Source organism: Pyrus communis, chromosome 13 (genome assembly GCF_963583255.1).
Source record: "Pyrus communis chromosome 13, drPyrComm1.1, whole genome shotgun sequence".
Lineage (NCBI taxonomy): Eukaryota > Viridiplantae > Streptophyta > Magnoliopsida > Rosales > Rosaceae > Pyrus > Pyrus communis.
In genome coordinates, this window is record NC_084815.1 from 10443841 (window position 1) to 10463772 (window position 19932).

Consider the following 19932-nt stretch of genomic DNA (forward strand, 5'->3'; position numbering starts at 1 on the left):
GGAGGTTCCTAGCTACTATTGTAGCTGTTGTGGCGTCCTGCATCACGGAGTCTTCACCTGTGAGAGGACCGTTAGAAGATAAGAAAGAAGGGCGCCATACGTTACCTTGACGCGGCGCGCCCGTATCACTGCTAAGGCTCAATTCCAAGCTAAGGTTCGATGGGTTTGCCATTTTTCAAAAGTGTTCAAAGAGAGAGGCGGATGGAGTTAATTCTCAAAGGGCCGGAGTCGATTTTCAAGAATGGGAATTCTTCAGAGTGTGTTTGTTGTGGTGATCGATAGCTCTATAAAAGCCAAGGCGACGCGTCCACCGATTCAAGAAGCCGGAATTTCCGGCGTAATTTAGGCGACGCGTTCTCGGCTTTTCAGAAGACGCGTTCAACTTTGTCAAAAGATTTCTGACAAAGCTGAAAACACGTGGAGGCCATCATCGCAACTATACAACTTTAGCCGACAAGCGCAAAGTTCGGCGACGCTTTCTCTGCTTTTCAGAAGACGTGTGCAGCTTTGTCAAAAGGAGCCGCATCTGCACTACCACGTGTCGTTCAGAAAGCGAAGGGGCGTCGTTCAGAAATCGAAGGGGCGCCTGCTCAGAAATCGAAGAGGCGTATTCAAAGATCGAAGAGGCGCCACTATTTCAAAAAGCCGGATTTGCGGGATCAAAACGTTTGTCGACAAGGGTAAAAAGTACCACCACTTGATATTATCTCTATATATGTCGACCTTCGTCTTTTATGGCAGGGCAAACCTGAAGAAAATGCCCAACTCTCCCTCACCTCTGAGGGCGCACTCCCAGCAAAGCCTTTCGAAATACTCAATTCTTTCTTCTTCCCCAAAGATGATACCAGATGCCTGGAGTACATATGACCCAGGAGAAAACGGCGGATTGAAGCATGTGCTGATTCATTCACCGCTTCTTCAAAGCAAAGGTATCTCATATCATCAAGGTCAAAAGCAAAAATATCTCATATCATGCTCTTTCCCTGTCTTTTTCTTTGTTCTTGTTCTTACTTGCATGGCAAAGTAAAAGAAGCAATCAGCCGGCACTTGGAGTCAGTCTACCGATCTGGAGCCAACTGCCTGGAATCTATTCCTGATTGCTTACCTAGCGTTGCTCTCGAGTAGTCATCTTCAACGGTTGATACACTTCCAGAGAAGGGACCACTCCTGCAAAGATTGAACAAAGAAACAGATAGCAGAAGGAAGCTCAAACCTTCGGGGGAGACACTAAAGGGAATCCTGCTGCCCAGTTCAAGAGTAGCACAAAGGAAAATCAATGATGGGCGGAAACCAGTTCAAGAGTAAGCCTGTGGAATCACCAAGATCATGCCTCAATACAATCACCAAGGAGAAGAGGGAATTTACACTCCATAACCAGATTTGCGTCCCTAAACTTTTCTCTTTGTTAATTACATTCTGCCATGTTTAGTATGTTTAGTTGCTTTTTGTGTGTTTACTTATGTTTTGTGTGAACCATATGCTTAAAACATTGAGGACAATGTTTGATTTAAGTATGGGGGGGTAACTAAGTATATTTAATGCAAATTCGTGGGATTTTATCACCCATAACTTCAAATGTTGTTCCTTGCTGTTTTAAGGTGTTTTTAAGTTGTTTTAGAGTGTTTTAGTGTGTTTTGTTTTATAATTCGAAAATCCCATAAAAATTTGAAAAATTGTTTTGAAAAACCCAAAAAGAGTTGTTTTAAGAGTCGTTTTTGTGTGTTTGTGTCTTAGGGTACCTTCCAACACAATGATAAGGATTTGGTTTATAATTGCATGACGGTTAGAAAGAGTTATAAACATAGAGAAAAGTTTGATTTACTCTTGGTATATGCTTGGTTATGGTTATAATGTATGACTTCACATGCAATCATAAAAGAAAAAAATTCGTTTTTGTAACATGCTTGAAGGAAGGAACTCAAACAAACGCTACAACCCTGAGAGACTTGAGCCTATAACGTTCTTTGGAGAGTATAATCTGTGATTTCTTGTTTTCTAAAGTCGTTGCATGATCTCATTATTCTTTGCTTGGTTACTACTTAGAAGGCGTTTCATCATATAGTTCCAAATGCTAGAACTCATGCCCATTTCATTCAAAGCATGTTATTGATTTGCATAACACATATTCAAGAAGAAGTTGTGTAGTGACCACCACCATAGCCAAATAGCCTTACTTCCCATACTTCGTATATGTTGTAAGTTTTAACCCCGTTGAGCCTCGTTTTGCCTTTATTCCTTGTTTACCCACATCACCCCTTACCTAGCTTAGAGTAGGACTTTCCTATACCCTTGTTCTTAAAGTTTAGTGAGCATGACTTAAATGAATTCCTTTTGAGTTACATTATGCAAGAAAATGAGTGTGGGGGAGTAAAAGTTTGTTCTTACGTTTATATGTATGTTTTGAGATTCAAAAGAAAAAGAAGAAGAAAAAAAAAAAAAAAAAAAAGGAGTGAAAATAAGTAAGAATGAACTCACGAGCGTTGATGGTTGAAGAAAGGGTCCAAAAAGTTGAATATGGCCCTAAGTTTTGTGTGATTTTCCCTTGGGTGTTCAAAGTTGACTTCTGCGTTCTTAAGGGAATTCTAAGTGCCTAATTCAATACTTTGCTCACTATTGCTTTAAGAATGTTTGTTTATCCTTCACCTTTCATTGTTAGCCAATACCCTAGCCCTGTTACTACCCTTTGACTTCTATATTGAGTGTTATGTATTTCAATTGTGGAGTTTGAACTTGGTATGAGCTTATGGTGTCACTGGTTCTCGCGTCTAAGTAGTAGCATTCCATTCATGAGATCATATCTAAACATGCTTATTAACTCCAGAAAATGCTTTCCTTATTATAACATATGTGAGTGTTCGTCTACATGTTTACATCAATCTTCTCACATATACCTAGTGTAGGGTGTGTAGTCAGAAAATCTGTGTGAAAAACGAGAGTACATCTAGTAAGAAATTGAGGGAATTCTCTAAGGCATGTTACTACATTCAAAACATGGTTTTAAATGCTTAATTGTGAACTAGTATGTGGTGACTATGAGTAAGAATGTACTTAAGTGTAAAGATGGCTCAAATCTGTGAGAATAATGATTTTTAACTTGTCATGTGCATTGGAAGTCCCTGATACGATTGTTGGAAGGTGTAGGTTGTGTTTTGTTCTTTTTGTTTTGTTTTTCTGTTTCGCTCGAGGACTAGCAAAAGCTAAGTGTGGGGGTATTTGATAGGAGCATATTTATGCGACTTAAATGGCTTGTTCTCATACATTTACGTTATGTTTCTTTAGTTATTTTAGTACTTTAAGCTATTTTCGTGTGTTTGTAGGTCCAAAGGGCTAAAGGAGCCAAAAGATGCATTTTGGAGACTTTTGGAGCACTTTTGGGCTAAGGACGGATAGCTTATGATTGAAGCCAAAGTGTTGGACGAAATTGAAGACCTAATTGGAGCCAAAGTGTTGGAACCTTGTTCTCTTTAGTTTTAGGACATTTAAACCTTTCCTAATCCCAATCATGCCATGCATAACACACATCCATTCTAACACATTGTCATTGCACATGCATTTCCTTCATTAGTTAACCCACATGCACTTATCACTTATCATCACCACATATCATATCACTTAATCACTTATCACTTATCATCACCACTTAACCACTTATCATATCATAACCACATATCATATCACTTATCACTTATCACTTAACATAACATCCACCTACTTCACCTACAACATCCACCCACTTCACCTACAACATCCACCTACTTCACCTACAACATCCACCCACTTCACCTACAACATCCACCTACTTCACCTACAACATCCACTTCACCTACAACATCCACCTACTTCACCTACAACATCTCATTTTCATACACAACACACCACAAACACCATTTTTCCATTTCCCTATTAATCCAAACACCACTCCCCAAACTATTCACACCATCAAACTATCCTTAGACCTTGTGCTACAACAACGAGGAAGAGAAGAGTGCCTAAACGTTCATACAATTCAAGTTTGAGTTGTTGGAATGTTTAGGTGTTTCTTTGATTTCAATGTTTAAATTCAATTCTCTTTGTTTGTACGTATGAGGAATGGAAGAGAAGAGTGCCTAAACGTTCATACAATTCAAGTTTGAGTTGTTGGAATGTTTAGGTATTTCTTTGATTTCAAAGTTATAATAAACTAAACCCCCTTTAGCTAGGGGGTGATTCGAAATATATGTTTATGCTTGCATTTTGATTTGATTACTTCTAATTGCATTTCATAAGTTGTTGATTCAATTTGTTTAACCGTTTGATTGATAACTTATTTATGTATGTTTATTAAGAATGCGCGCTTAATTTTCATGCATGAATATGACGCTAGAATATAAGTGATTTTCACCTAATCGTTATGAACTTATATTCACAAGTAGTGGAGGTTGCTTATAAACAATCGCGTTAAATAAATTCTTGGCATAAGTTTCATGCGTAGTCCATAGTAACGAATGCCTCGTCAACACTTAAAGTTTTCATGATGCTTAATGATCTTTGATTGTATCTTTATTGTGCTTTTCACGTAAAGGACTTTTGGAGAATGTTGTGAATTGCGTTGCGCTAACCCATCCAATTCATTAACTTAAGGAAAACTTGACGGTTAATTTAAGCGGACCTAATTGACCCGGGGCGTTGAGAATTAATGATTTGTTGAAATGCAATTGGAAATCGTTTTATTATGCAAGTATAACATATGTGGAGATGAACCCCGTAGCTAACTTTCCATTTGTTCTTTCTTTTCTTGTTTCTGTTTTCATGTTTAATTTAACTTGTTATTCAATTATGTTAAACATGTGAAACTAATTTCTTTTTAGTTAGAGGCGAATTTGAAGCCATGGACATATGTTGGTTATGATTTGATTTACTCCAGTTATGAATTCATGAACTTTAGATGTGGGTTACTTTTCTGTTTTGATTAAGAACTTGTTTATGTATGTGGGTTGAGGGTCGACACTTAATTTGCATGCCTAAGACTTGATGCTAGGATATAAGGGAATTTCACCTAATCGTTATGAACTTATATTCATGAGTAGTAAAAATCGCTAGTCACGATTGTGTTTAGTAAACCCTAGGCTGGATTAACATGCGTATTCCATAGTTATGAATGCCTAGTCAATGTTTATGATTTCCGTTGAACTTAATGATCTTTGTTGAATGTCTCTATCATGCGTATTCCATGTAAGAGACTTTGATTAGGAATAATTTGGTTGTAATGCGTATCCCATTCAATCCAATGAATCTAGGGAAATCTGAAGGTTAATTTAAGTGGACCTAATTAACTTGGAGCATTGTCATTCATCGTTTGTTGAAGTCATAACTGGAAGTCAAATTATATGCTTATGTTCATGTGTGGATAAGGAACCCTCTAACTAGTTTTTCTTCATTCTATTCCATCAATTTCGTTTGTACAATCTGTTTTGTTTCCAAGTTTCTATTTTAGTTTAATTTCGTCCAAAACCAATCCCCCATTTATTTTAAAGTGTTAGATTAGTTAGAAATACATTTATTTTGTGTTTTAAAGTATATTTGAATTCTTTGAGTCTAGTATAGTGTTTTATATTGTGTTTTTACGTTTTTGAGTCAAATCCAAGGGATTAACAATCCCTCCTAATCCCCGGTCCAGAACGATCCCTACTTATATCATTACTACAATTGTCAAAAAGAGGGTTTAATTTGTGTGCGTATAATTCACGCATCAGAGATCTTCAGAGTGTGTATGTTGGCGGTGATCGATAGCTCTATAAAAAGCCAAGGCGACGCGTCCACCGATTCAAAGGGCCGGATTTTCCGGCGTAAGTTAGGCGACCCTCCCTCGGCTTTTCAGAAAACGCGTTCAACTTTGTCAAAAGATTTCTGACAAAGCTGAAAACACGTGGAGGCCATCATCGCAATTACACATCTTTAGCCGACAAGCGCAAAGTTCGGCGACGCTTTCTCTGCTTTTCAGAAGACGCGTGCAGCTTTGCCAAAAGGAGCCGCATCTGCACTACCACGTGTCGTTCAGAAAGCTAAGGGGCGTCGTTCAAAAATCGAAGGGGCGCCTGCTCAGAAATCGAAGAGGCGTATTCAAAGATCGAAGAGGCGCCACTATTTCAAAAAGCCGGATTTGCGGGATCAAAACGTTTGTCGACAAGGGTAAAAAGTACCACCACTTGATATTATCTCTATATATGTCGACCTTCGTCTCTTATGGCAGGGCAAACCTGAAGAAAATGCCCAACTCTCCCTCACCTCTGAGGGCGCACTCCCAGCAAAGCCTTTCGAAATACTCAATTCTTTCTTCTTCCCCAAAGATGATACCAGATGCCTGGAGTACAGATGACCCAGGAGGAAGCAGCACAACAAATACATGTGCTGATTGATGCGAGAATTATACGCACACAAATTAAACCCTCTTTTTATCAATTGTAGTGAAGAATGTAAGTAGGGATCGTTCTGGACCGGGGATTAGGAGGGATTGTTAATCACTTGGAAACTGACTCAAATACGTAAAAACAAGTTTAAAACACTATACTAGACTCAAAGAATGCAAAACTAAACTTTAAAACACCAAAACAAACCAAAAGACTCAAAACAGCACCAAAACACTCAAAACTGCCTTAAAAACACAATATGGGCAGCTTTGAACACTAGACACAACTTTGGACGAAAATTGGTTTTACTTTGACCTAAGACACTTAAAAACACAAACTAAAGTGATTTCTAACTACTATGACTCAACAAAGTAAAGGGGGATTGGTTTTGGACGAATTTAAAAACAAAACAAACTTTTTAAATTAGAACAGATTGTAAAACGAATTTGATGGAATTGAATGGATGGGAAGCTAGCTAAGGGGTTCATCTCCACACATATTATACTTGCTTATAAAACGATTTCCAATTGCTTTTCAATAACCCATGAATTCTCAACGCCCCAAGTTAATTAGGTTCGCTTAAATTAACCTTCAGATTTTCCTAACGTTATTGAATTGGATGATTGCATACGACAACCCAAAACATTCCCCACAAGTCCCCTACATGATTGCATAATAGAGATACAAGCAAGAATCATTAAGTTCTATGAAAACCATAAGCATTGACGAAGCACTTGTTACTATGATTGCATGAAACTTATGCCAAGAATTTACTTAACGCGATTGAGATCATCAACCTTTACTACTTGTGAATATAATTCCATAACGATTAGGTGAAATTTCCTTATATCCTAGCATCCAATTTATGCATGATAATTAAGCGTGCACTCTCAACCAACACACACAAATCAATGTAATTCACATAGATAAGTAAATTGAATTCACAACTTATGAAACGCAATTAGAAGTAATCAAATCATATAGCAAGTATGTTCATGGTTTCGAATCCCCCCTAGCCAAGGGGGGGTTTAGTTCCTCATACGCACAAAACAAAGAGAAATAAATTTAAACATTGAAATCAAAGGAAAAGAAACACCTAGAAATTCCAGCGACGCGAACTTGAATTGCATGAACTTCCGAGCTTCCTTCTCCTCCTCCTTGGTGCGGCAAAGGTCTAGGGACAGGTTTAGGGCCTTAGGTGTATGGATGCATGGTTATGGAGGGATGTAGTAGTGTTTAGGGGAAGGGGATGGTGCGGCAAAGCTTAAAACTAAGGAGAAAGGTGTTTAGTAGCTGCGGCAAGGGTGTGGAGAGGGTTGGACGAATTTCTGGAATTAATGAATGTGTATGAGAGGTGGTCATCTGATCTAGGGGTTAATATGAGTATATATAGGCACTTAAAACCCTAGGGTAATCAGATATGGACTTGAATAACCCAAATCCACAAGGAAATAGGCTTAGAAATCAGAAATAGAAAGGGATAATGCTTCCTAGGTGCGGCAGGTAAGGAGATAAGGTGATAAGGCTTCTAGAATGCCTTGCAAGGCAAGGGAATCAGTTTTGGGGCGCCACCTTTGTAGGAGATAAGATAAGGTTCCTAGAAACATGTTTTAAGGGCCAAATTTGTAGGGAAAAAGGGATAAGGGTGCGGCACCTTTGTAGGGATAATGTTAGGGCTTCTAGAAAGCCTAAAAACTAAGGGGATTTGGATAAAACCCACGGCAAAGATAGGATAGGGCATCTAAGGCTTCTAGAAACCCTCCAAGATAAGGTAAAGTGCATGGCATCACTATAGGATTAGGATAAGGTGTCCTAAAGTGTTTAGGACTCCTCTTTGTGGCTGAAAACCTTGTGCATTAGGATTAGGAAAGCTAATCCTTCTTCATCCTGGAATTCTTCTCCTTCTTGGACTTGGAAAGCTTCTTTGTTGCTTCACTTGAGACCATATGGATTTTGACTTTCCTTCATCAAGTAGGAAACCTTATTTGAGTAGGAATCTTCATTCTTCTAGGAATCCTAATTCAACTAGGAAACCCATTTTAACTAGGAATCCTAATTCAACTAGGAAACCCATCTTCCATTTAGGGACTTTCCTACTTCAACTAGGAAACCTTGCTCAAGTAGGAATCATCATCTTCAAGTCTTCAATTTCGTCCATCCTCTTGGCTCCAAGCATATGATGTCCATTCCAAGCTCTAATTTGCTCCAAAAGGCTCTAAAATGCATCCTTTTGCATACTTTGCCCTTAAAACCTGAAAATACATAAAACTAGCTTAAAAGACTACTTTACTAAGGAAAAACACTATAAATGCACAAGAACAAGCTAAACTAAGGTGCGTAAATATGCTCCTATCACTGATTCATTCACCGCTTCTTCAAAAGCAAAGGTATCTCATATCATCAAGGTCAAAAGCAAAAGTATCTCATATCATGCTCTTTCCCTGTCTTTTTCTTTGTCCTTATTCTTACTCGCATGGCAAAGTAAAAGAAGCAATCAGCCGGCACTTGGAGTCAGTCTTCCGATCTGGAGCCAACTGCCTGGGATCTATTCCTGATTGCTTACCTAGCGTTGCTCTCGAGTAGTCATCTTCAACAGTTGATACACTTCCGGAGAAGGGACCACTTCTGCAAAGGGGAGCGAGTAAGGCAAGTGAAAATGATACATTGAAGCATGTGGAGACAAACTTAGGCTAAGTTATCCTCCAACCCTTTTCAATACGAATTGGAAAGATTGAACAAAGAAACAGACCAAAGGAGTAAGCTCAGACCTTCGGGGAAGACCAAAAGAACCATCATGCTGCCCAGTTCAAGAAGTAGCACAAAGGAAAATCAACAATGGGTGGAAACCAGTTCAAGAGTAAGCTTGTGGAATCACCAAGATCATGCCTCAATGCAATCACCAAAGAGAAGATGGAATTTACACTCCATAACCAGATTTGCGTCCCTAAACTCTTCTCTTTGTTAATTACATTCTGCCATGTTTAGTATGTTGAATTGCTTTTTGTGTGTTTACTTATGTTTTGTGTGAATCTATGCTTAAAACATTGAGGACAATGTTTGATTTAAGTGTGGGGGGGGGGGGGGGTAACTAAGTATATTTATGCAAATTCGTGGGATTTTATCACCCATAACTTCAAATGTTGTTCCTTGCTGTTTTAAGGTGTTTTTAAATTGTTTTAGAGTGTTTTGTTTTATAACTCCGAAAATCACATAAAAATTTGAAAAAAATGTTTTGAAAAGCCTAAAAAGAGTGTTTTGAGTCGTTTTTGTGTGTTTGTGTCTTAGGGTATCTTCCAACAAAATGAAAAGGATTTGGTTTGTAATTGCATGACTGTTAAAGAGAATTATAAACATGGATGAAAGTTTGATTTACTCTTGGTATATGCTTGGTTATGGTTATAATGTATAACTTCACATGCAATCATAAAAGAAAAATTCGTTTTAGTAACATGCTTGAAGGAAGGAACTCAAACAAACGCTACAACCCTGTGAGACTCGAGCCATTACCTTCTTTGGAGAGTTATAATCTGTGATTTCTTGTTTTCTAAAGTCGTTGCGTGATCTCATCATTCCTTGCTTGGTTGCTACTTAGAATGCAATTGTATCATGATAGAACTAAATGCTAGAACTTATATCCGTTTCATTCAAAGCATGACATTGAATTGCATAACATATATCAAGATGAAGTTGTGTAGTTGCCACCATAGCCAAATAGCCTTACTTCCCATATTTCGTATTTGTTGTAAGTTTTAACCCCTTTGAGTTTTTTTTTTTTAAGCCTATTTTCTTTGTTACCCACATCACCCCTTACCTAGCCTAGTTTAGGACAATCCACACCCTTGTTCTTAAATGATAGTGAGCATGACTTAAATGAATTCCTTTTGAGTTACATTATGAAAGAAAATGAGTGTGGGGGAGAGAATGTTTTGTTCTTAAGTGTTTATGTATGTTTTGAGAGTCAAAAGAAAAGAAAAAAAAAATTGTGAAAAACATATGAAAAAGAAAAACAGAAAAGAAAAGAAAGAAAGGAAAAAGAGCTTGTTCCCCCTTGTTCAAAAGTTGAGTTTTCATTCAAAAGTGAATTCTACGTTAATTCAAATGCTTTGCTCGCTATTTCTTTAAGAACCTTTGTTTTCCATATCCCTTCTTTGTTAGCCAAACACCTTTAGCTCCGTTTCAACCCTTATGCTTCTATCTTGAGTGTTATGTGTTTCAATTTGTGGAGTTTGGAATTGATATGAGCTTATGGTGTCACTGGTTCTCGCATCTAAGTAGTAGCATTCCATTCATGAGATCATATCTAAACATGCTTATTAAACTCCAGAAATTGCGTTCTTTGTGATACATATATGTGAGTGTTCGTTTTCATGTTTACATCAATCTTCTCACATATGACTAGATTAGGGTGTGTAGTTAGAAAATCTGAGTGAAAATCGAGGGCATATCTTGTAATGAATTGAGCAAATTCTCTAAGGCATGTTACTACATTCAAAACATGGTTTTAAATGCTTAATTGTGAACTAGTGATGCGAGATTTATACGCACACAAATTAACCCTCTTTTCGTCAAATTGTAGTATATGTATAAGTAGGGATCGTTCTAGACCGGGGATTAGGAGGGATTGTTAATCACTTGGATTTGACTCAAAAACATAAAAACACAATATAAAACACTAAACTAGACTCAAAGAATGTAAAACTAAAGTTTAAAACACTAAAACAAACCAAAAGACTCAAAACAACACAAACACACTCAAATCTGCCTAAAAACCACTTTCTGGGCAGATTTGAGCACAAACACAAATTTGGACGAATTTGTTTAACAAATTGAATCAAAACACTTATAAACACAAACTAAAAGTATTTCTAACTAATCTAACACTTTAAAATAAATGGGGATTGAGGTTTGGACGAAAATAAACTAAATGGACAGATTCTAATTAAAACAGATTATAAAAACGAAATTGACGAAATGGAATGAATGGATGATAGAATAGCTAAGGGGTTCATCTCCATACATGTTACACTTGCATAATAAAAAGATTTCCAATTGCATTTTAATAAATTATGAAACTCATCACCCCGGGTCAATTAGGTCCGCTTAAATTAACCGTCAAGTTTTCCTTAAGTTAATGAATTGGATGGGTTAGCGCAACGCAATTCACTACATTCTCCAAAAGTCCTTTACGTGAACAGCACAATAAAGATACAATCAAAGATCATTAAGTATTATGAAAACTATAAGTGTTGACGAGGCATTCGTTACTATGATGAGCATGAAACTCGTGCCAAGAATTCTTTTAACGCGATTGTTTATAAGCAACCTCCACTACTTGTGAATATAAGTTCATAACGATTAGGTGAAACTCACTTATATTCTAGCGTCATATTCATGCATGAAAATTAAGCGCGCATTCTCAATAACATACATAAATAAGTTATCAATCAAACGGTTAAACAAATTGAATTCACAACTTATGAAACGCAATTAGAAGTAATCAAATCAAAATGCAAGCATAAACATTTATTTCGAATCACCCCCTAGCTAAAGGGGGTTTTAGTTCCTCATTACGTTGAAATCAAAGAAACACCTAAACATTCCAACAACTCAAACTTGAATTGTATGAACGTTTAGGCACTCTTCTCTTCCATTCCTCATACGTACAAAACAAAGAGAATTGAATTTAAACTTTGAAATCAAAGAAACACCTAAACATTCCAACAACTCAAACTTGAATTGTATGAACGTTTAGGCCCTCTTATCTTCCTCGTTGTTGTAGCACAAGGTCTAAGGTGAGGTTTGGGGGATTATGGAAATGGTAGAGGAGTGGTGTTTGGATTATAAGGGAAGGGGGACTCACGGCTAAAGAAGGTGGAGAGTGAATGTGGTGTGTTGTGTATGAAAATGAGATGTTGTAGGTGAAGTAGGTGGATGATATGTTAAGTGATAAGTGATAAGTGATATGATATGTGGTTATGATATGATAAGTGGTTAAGTGGTGATGATAAGTGATTAAGTGGTATGATATGTGGTGATGATAAGTGATAAGTGCATGTGGGTTAACTAATGAAGGAAATGCATGTGCAATGACAATGTGTTAGAATGGATGTGTGTTATGCATGGCATGATTGGGATTAGGAAAGGTTTAAATGTCCTAAAACTAAAGAGAACAAGGTTCCAACACTTTGGCTCCAATTAGGTCTTCAATTTCGTCCAACACTTTGGCTTCAAGCATAAGCTATCCGTCCTTAGCCCAAAAGTGCTCCAAAAGTCTCCAAAATGCATCTTTTTGCTCCTTTAGCCCTTTAGAACCTGAAAACACACAAAAGAAGCATAAAGAACTAAAATAACTAAAGAAACATAACGTAAATGTACGAGAACAAGCCATTTAAGTCGCATAAATATGCTCCTATCAAATACCCCCACACTTAGCTTTTGCTAGTCCTCGAGCAAAACAGAAAAACAAAACAAAAAGAACAAAACACAACCTACACCTTCCAACAATCGTATCAGGGACTTCCAATGCACATGACAAATTAAAAATCATTATTCTCACAGATTTGAGCCATCTTTACACTTAAGTACATTCTTACTCATAGTCACCACATACTAGTTCACAATTAAGCATTTAAAACCATGTTTTGAATGTAGTAACATGCCTTAGAGAATTCCCTCAATTTCTTACTAGATGTACTCTCGTTTTTCACACAGATTTTCTGACTACACACCCTACACTAGGTATATGTGAGAAGATTGATGTAATCATAAAAACGAACACTCACATATATGTATTTCAAAGGAAGCAATTTCTGGAGTTAATAAGCATGTTTAGATATGATCTCATGAATGGAATGCTACTACTTAGACGCGAGAACCAGTGATACCATAAGCTCATACCAAGTTCAAACTCCACAAATTGAAATACACAACACTCAAGATAGAAGTCAAGGGTTGTAACGGGGCTTGGGGTATGTGGATAACAAAGAAGGGATATGGAAAACAAAGGTTTTTAAAGAAATAGTGAGCAAAGCATTTGAATCAACTTAGAATTCACTTTTGAATGAAAACTCAACTTTTGAACAAAAAGGGAGAATTTAGACAATTTACGCCCAGAATTGGTGTTTTGGAACCTTTCTTCAATCACTTATTCTTTCATTTTTTTTTTTTTCTTTCTTTTCTCTTTTTTTTTTTTTTTTTTTTTTCTTTTCTTTTTCTTTTCTTTTGAATCTCCAAACATAAACACTTAAACATTCTCTCCCCCACACTTATTTTCTTTCATAATGTAACTCAAAAGGAATTCAATTAAGTCATGCTCACTATCTTTTAAGAACAAGGGTGGGGATTGTCCTAAACTAGGCTAGGTGAGGAAAATGTGGGTAAACAAAGAATAAAGGCTAAACAAGGCTCAACGGGGTTAAAACTTACAACATATACGAAGTATGGGAAGTAAGGCTATTTGGCTATGGTGGTGGTCACTACACAACTTCTTCTTGAATATGTGTTATGCAAATCAATAACATGCTTTGAATGAAATGGGCATGAGTTCTAGCATTTAGTTCTATCATGATACAATTGCATTCTAAGTAGCAACCAAGCAAGGAATAATGAGATCATGCAACAACTTTAGAAAATAAAGAATCACAGAAAATAACTCTCCAAAGAAAGTAATGGCTCGAGTCTCACAGGGATGTAGCGTTTGTTTGAGTTTCTTCCTTCAAGCATGTTACAAAAACGAATTTTTCTTTTATGATTGCATGTGAAGTCATACATTATAACCATAACCAAGCATATACCAAGAGTAAATCAAACTTTTCTCTATGTTTATAACTCTTTCTAACCGTCATGCAATTATAAACCAAATCCTTATCATTGTGTTGGAAGGTACCCTAAGACACAAACACACAAAAACGACTTTTAAAACAACTCTTTTTGGGTTTTTCAAAACAATTTTTCAAATTTTTATGGGATTTTCGAATTATAAAACAAAACACACTAAAACACTCTAAAACAACTTAAAAACACCTTAAAACAGCAAGGAACAACATTAGAAGTTATGGTGGATAAAACCCTACGAATTTGCATCAAAACACTTTAGTTACCCCCCCGACACTTAAATCAAACATTGTCCTCAATGTTTTAAGCATAGATTCACACAAAACATAAGTAAACACACAAAAACAACTTAAAAACTAAACATGGCATAATGTAATTAACAAAGAGAAGAGTTTAGGGACGCAAATCTGGTTATGGAGTGTAAATTCCCTCTTCTCCTTGGTGATTGCATTGAGGCTTTGATCTTTGTGATTCCACAGGCTTACTCTTGAACTGGTTTCTGCCCATCGTTGATTTTCCTTTGTGCTACTTCTTGAACTGGGCAGCAGGATGGTTCTTTTGGTTTCCCCCGAAGGTCTGAGCTTCCTCCTGTTATCTGTTTCTTTGTTCAATCTTTGCAGGAGTGGTCCCTTCTCTGGAAGTGTAACAACCGTTGAAGATGACTACTCGAGAGCAACGCTAGGTAAGCAATCAGGAATAGATTCCAGGCAGTTGGCTCCAAATCGGAAGACTGACTCCAAGTGCCGGCTGATTGCTTCTTTTACTTTGCCATGCAAGTAAGAACAAGGACAAAGAAAAAGACAGGGAAAGAGCATGATATGAGATACTTTTGCTTTTGACCTTGATGATATGAGATACCTTTGCTTTGAAGAAGCGGTGAATGAATCAGCACATGCTTCAATCCGCCGTTTCCTCCTGGGTCATATGTACTCCAGGCATCTGGTATCATCTTTGGGGAAGAAGAAAGAATTGAGTATTTTGAAAGGCTTTGCTGGGAGTGCGCCCTCAGAGGTGAGGGAGAGTTGGGCATTTTTTTCAGGTTTGCCCTGCCATAAAAGACGAAGGTCGACATATATAGAGATAATATCAAGTGGTGGTACTTTTTACCTTTGTCGACAAACGTTTTGATCCCGCAAATCCGGCTCTTTGAAATAGTGGCGCCTCTTCGATCTTTGAATACGCCTCTTCGATTTCTGAGCAGGCGCCCCTTCGATTTCTGAACGACGCCCCTTCGCTTTCTGAACGACACGTGGTAGTGCAGATGCGGCTCCTTTTGACAAAGCTGCACGCGTCTTCTGAAAAGCAGAGAAAGCGTCGCCGAACTTTGCGCTTGTCGGCTAAAGATGTGTAGATGCGATGATGGCCTCCACGTGTTTTCAGCTTTGTCAGAAATCTTTTGACAAAGTTGAACGCGTTTTCTGAAAAGCCGAGGGAGCGTCGCCTAAATTACGCCGGAAAATCCGGCTCTTTGAATCGGTGGACGCATCGTCTTGGCTTTTTATAGAGCTATCAATCACCCCAACACACACACTCTGAAGATTTCCCATTCCTGAAAATCGACTCCGGCCCTTTGAGAATTAACTCCATCCGCCCCTCTCTTTGAACACTTTTGAAAAATGGCAAACCCATCGAACCTTAGCTTGGAATTGAGCCTTAGCAGTGATACGGGCGCGCCGCGTCAAGGTAACGTATGGCGCCCTTCTTTCTTATCTTCTAACGGTCCTCTCACAGGTGAAGACTTCGTGATGCAGGACGCCACAACAGCTACAATAGTAGCTAGGAACCTCCTCACTCCAAAAGATAGTAGGCTGCTGTCAGGACGGTCCGATGAGTTGGCCGTTCAAGAGTCCCTCGCACTTAGTGTTCAGTGTGCGAGTTCTGTGTCCAACATGGGCCAACGCCTGCTTGCCCGCTCCTGTCAGGTGGAATCATTGATCGCAGAGGTGGAAAGTCTTAAGCAGGAGATCAAACTGCTTAAGCATGAGAATAGAAGTTTGCACGTGCTTGCCAACAACTATTCGACGGGCATGAAGAGGAAGCTTGATGAACTGCAAGAGTCTGAAGGTCGGATTCAAAGTGACCGTCAAAGGTTTTCGTCTTTCCTCCAGAGGCACCTTTTTCCTGGATCATCCAGCGTTTGGCCAAGTATTGAGGCCTCGAATGCTCTATCTTCGATGCCTCCAGTTCCGATGCCTTCCGCTCCTATGTCTTCTGCCCCGATGCCTTCCGTCTCGATGCCTTCCGCTTCAAGAGTTTTGCCACGTAGTGGGTCTTTAAGTAAACAACCTTTGTAAAGCCTCCATCGTTCTGCCATGTTTTTTTTTTTTTTTTTTTTTTTTTTTTTTTTTTTTTTTTAAATGCATTGGGTTGCCTCCCAAGTAGCGCTTTCTTTTACGTCTTGCAGCCGGACGAAGAACCCAATCACTCCAGGATACGTTCACGAATCGGATGAGAACTCCGAGTCATAAACTAGTACCTAGAACAAGAAACAAAATAACATAAGAATCTGGAATAAAATAAAAACAAACGAAAATAAAACAATCCAAGGGATTAGCAAATTTTCTAATCCCCGGCAACGGCGCCAAAATTTGATGCGAGATTTATACGCACACAAATTAACCTCTTTTCGTCAAATTGTAGTATATGTATAAGTAGGGATCGTTCTAGACCGGGGATTAGGAGGGATTGTTAATCACTTGGATTTGACTCAAAAACATAAAAACACAATATAAAACACTAAACTAGACTCAAAGAATGTAAAACTAAAGTTTAAAACACTAAAACAAACCAAAAGACTCAAAACAACACAAACACACTCAAATCTGCCTAAAAACCACTTTCTGGGCAGATTTGAGCACAAACACAAATTTGGACGAATTTGTTTAACAAATTGAATCAAAACACTTATAAACACAAACTAAAAGTATTTCTAACTAATCTAACACTTTAAAATAAATGGGGATTGAGGTTTGGACGAAAATAAACTAAATGGACAGATTCTAATTAAAACAGATTATAAAAACGAAATTGACGAAATGGAATGAATGGATGATAGAATAGCTAAGGGGTTCATCTCCATACATGTTACACTTGCATAATAAAAAGATTTCCAATTGCATTTTAATAAATTATGAAACTCATCACCCCGGGTCAATTAGGTCCGCTTAAATTAACCGTCAAGTTTTCCTTAAGTTAATGAATTGGATGGGTTAGCGCAACGCAATTCACTACATTCTCCAAAAGTCCTTTACGTGAACAGCACAATAAAGATACAATCAAAGATCATTAAGTATTATGAAAACTATGTGCAATGACAATGTGTTAGAATGGATGTGTGTTATGCATGGCATGATTGGGATTAGGAAAGGTTTAAATGTCCTAAAACTAAAGAGAACAAGGTTCCAACACTTTGGCTCCAATTAGGTCTTCAATTTCGTCCAACACTTTGGCTTCAAGCATAAGCTATCCGTCCTTAGCCCAAAAGTGCTCCAAAAGTCTCCAAAATGCATCTTTTTGCTCCTTTAGCCCTTTAGAACCTGAAAACACACAAAAGAAGCATAAAGAACTAAAATAACTAAAGAAACATAACGTAAATGTACGAGAACAAGCCATTTAAGTCGCATAAATATGCTCCTATCAACTAGTATATGGTGACTATGATTAAGAATGTACTTAAGTGTGAAGATGACTAAAATCTGTGGGAATGATGATTTTTAACGTGTCATGTGCATTGGAAATCCCTAAGACGGTTGTTGCAAGGTTTAGGTTGTGTTTTACTTGTTTTGTTTCGTTTGGTTTTGTTTTGTTTTTCTTTCTGTTTTGCTCGAGGACTAGCAAAAGATAAGTGTGGGGGTATTTGATAGGAGCATATTCATGCGACTTAAATGGCTTGTTCTCGTGCATTTACGTTATGTTTCTCTAGTTATTTTAGTCCTTTATGCTTCTTTTGTGTGTTTTCAGGTTCTAAGGGCAAGGTATGCAAAAGGATGCCTTTTGGAGCCTTTTGGAGCAAATTAGAGATTGGAATGGATATCATATGCTTGGAGCCAAGAGGATGGACGAAATTAAAGACTTGAAGTAGGAAAGTTAAATCCTAAAAGACCTCATGTTTAAGCATCATTGAAGACTCCTACGCATTTTAGAACACAAAAACAACATTCCTTGCAACCTTAGGTCATTGTCGTGTGTTTCCTTGTGTCTCCCTTCCTTGCACGGCAAGGAAGGGCTTTGTTCCCTATTTTAAACACTTAAAGCATTCACTTATCATATCATTCACTTATCACTCACCACATATCATTCATTTATCACTTAACATATCATTCATTTATCACTTATCACTTCCACTCACTTATCACTTATCAAACCATTCACTTATCACTTATCACTTCCATTCACTTATCACTCACCACATATCATTCATTTATCACTTAACATATCATTCACTTATCCCTTATCATACTCATAATCATCTACACATTTCAACCATTTAAACATATGCATTTCAACTCACATGCACATCATTCATTCTTCTTCCTAGCCGTGCATCCCCGTAGCTAACTTTCCATCCATTTGTTCTTTCTTTACTTGTTTCTGTTTTCATGTTTAATTTAACTTGTTATTCAATTATGTTAAACATGTGAAACTAATTTCTTTTTAGTTAGAGGCGAATTTGAAGCCATGGACATATGTTGGTTATGATTTGATTTACTCCAGTTATGAATTCATGAACTTTAGATGTGGATTACTTTTCTGTTTTGATTAAGAACTTGTTTATGTATGTGGGTTGAGGGTCGACACTTAATTTGCATGTCTAAACTTGATGCTAGGATATAAGGGAATTTCACCTAATCGTTATGAACTTATATTCATGAGTAGTAAAGATCGCTAGTCACGATTTTGTTTAGTAAACCCTAGGCTGGATTAACATGCGTATTCCATAGTTATGAATGCCTAGTCGATGTTTATGATTTCCGTTGAACTTAATGATCTTTGTTGAATGTCTCTATCATGCGTATTCCATGGTTAGGGACTTTGATTAGGAATAATTTGGTTGTAATGCGTATCCCATTCAATCCAATGAATCTAGGGAAATCTGAAAGTTAGTTTAAGCGAACCTAATTAACTTGGAGCATTGTCATTCATCGTTTGTTGAAGTCATAACTGGGAGTCAATTTATATGCTTATGTTCATGTGTGGATAAGGAACCCTCTAACTAGTTGTTCATCATTCTATTTCATTAATTTCGTTTTTAGAATCTGTTTTAATTCCAAGTTTCTGTTTTAGTTTAAATTCATCCAAAACCAATCCCCCATTTATTTTAAAGTTTTAGATTAGTTAGAAATACATTCATATTGTTATTTTACGTTTTTGAGTCAAATCCAAGTGATTAACAATCCCTCCTAATCCCCGGTCCAGAACGATCCCTACTTATACATATACTACAATTTGACGAAAAGAGGGTTTAATTTGTGTGCGTATAAATCTCGCATCACTATAGGAAGCTAAATGCCGCAACAAGGAAAGATCACTTCCCTTTGCCATTGATGCGAAAATAATTAAGCACAAATTAAACCCTCTTTTTGTCAATTGTAGTATAAGTATAAGTAGGGATCGTTCTTAACCGGGGATTAGGAGGGATTGCAAATCACTTGGAAACTGACTTAAAAACGTAAAATAAAGTTTAAAACACTCAACTAGACTCAAAGAATGCGAA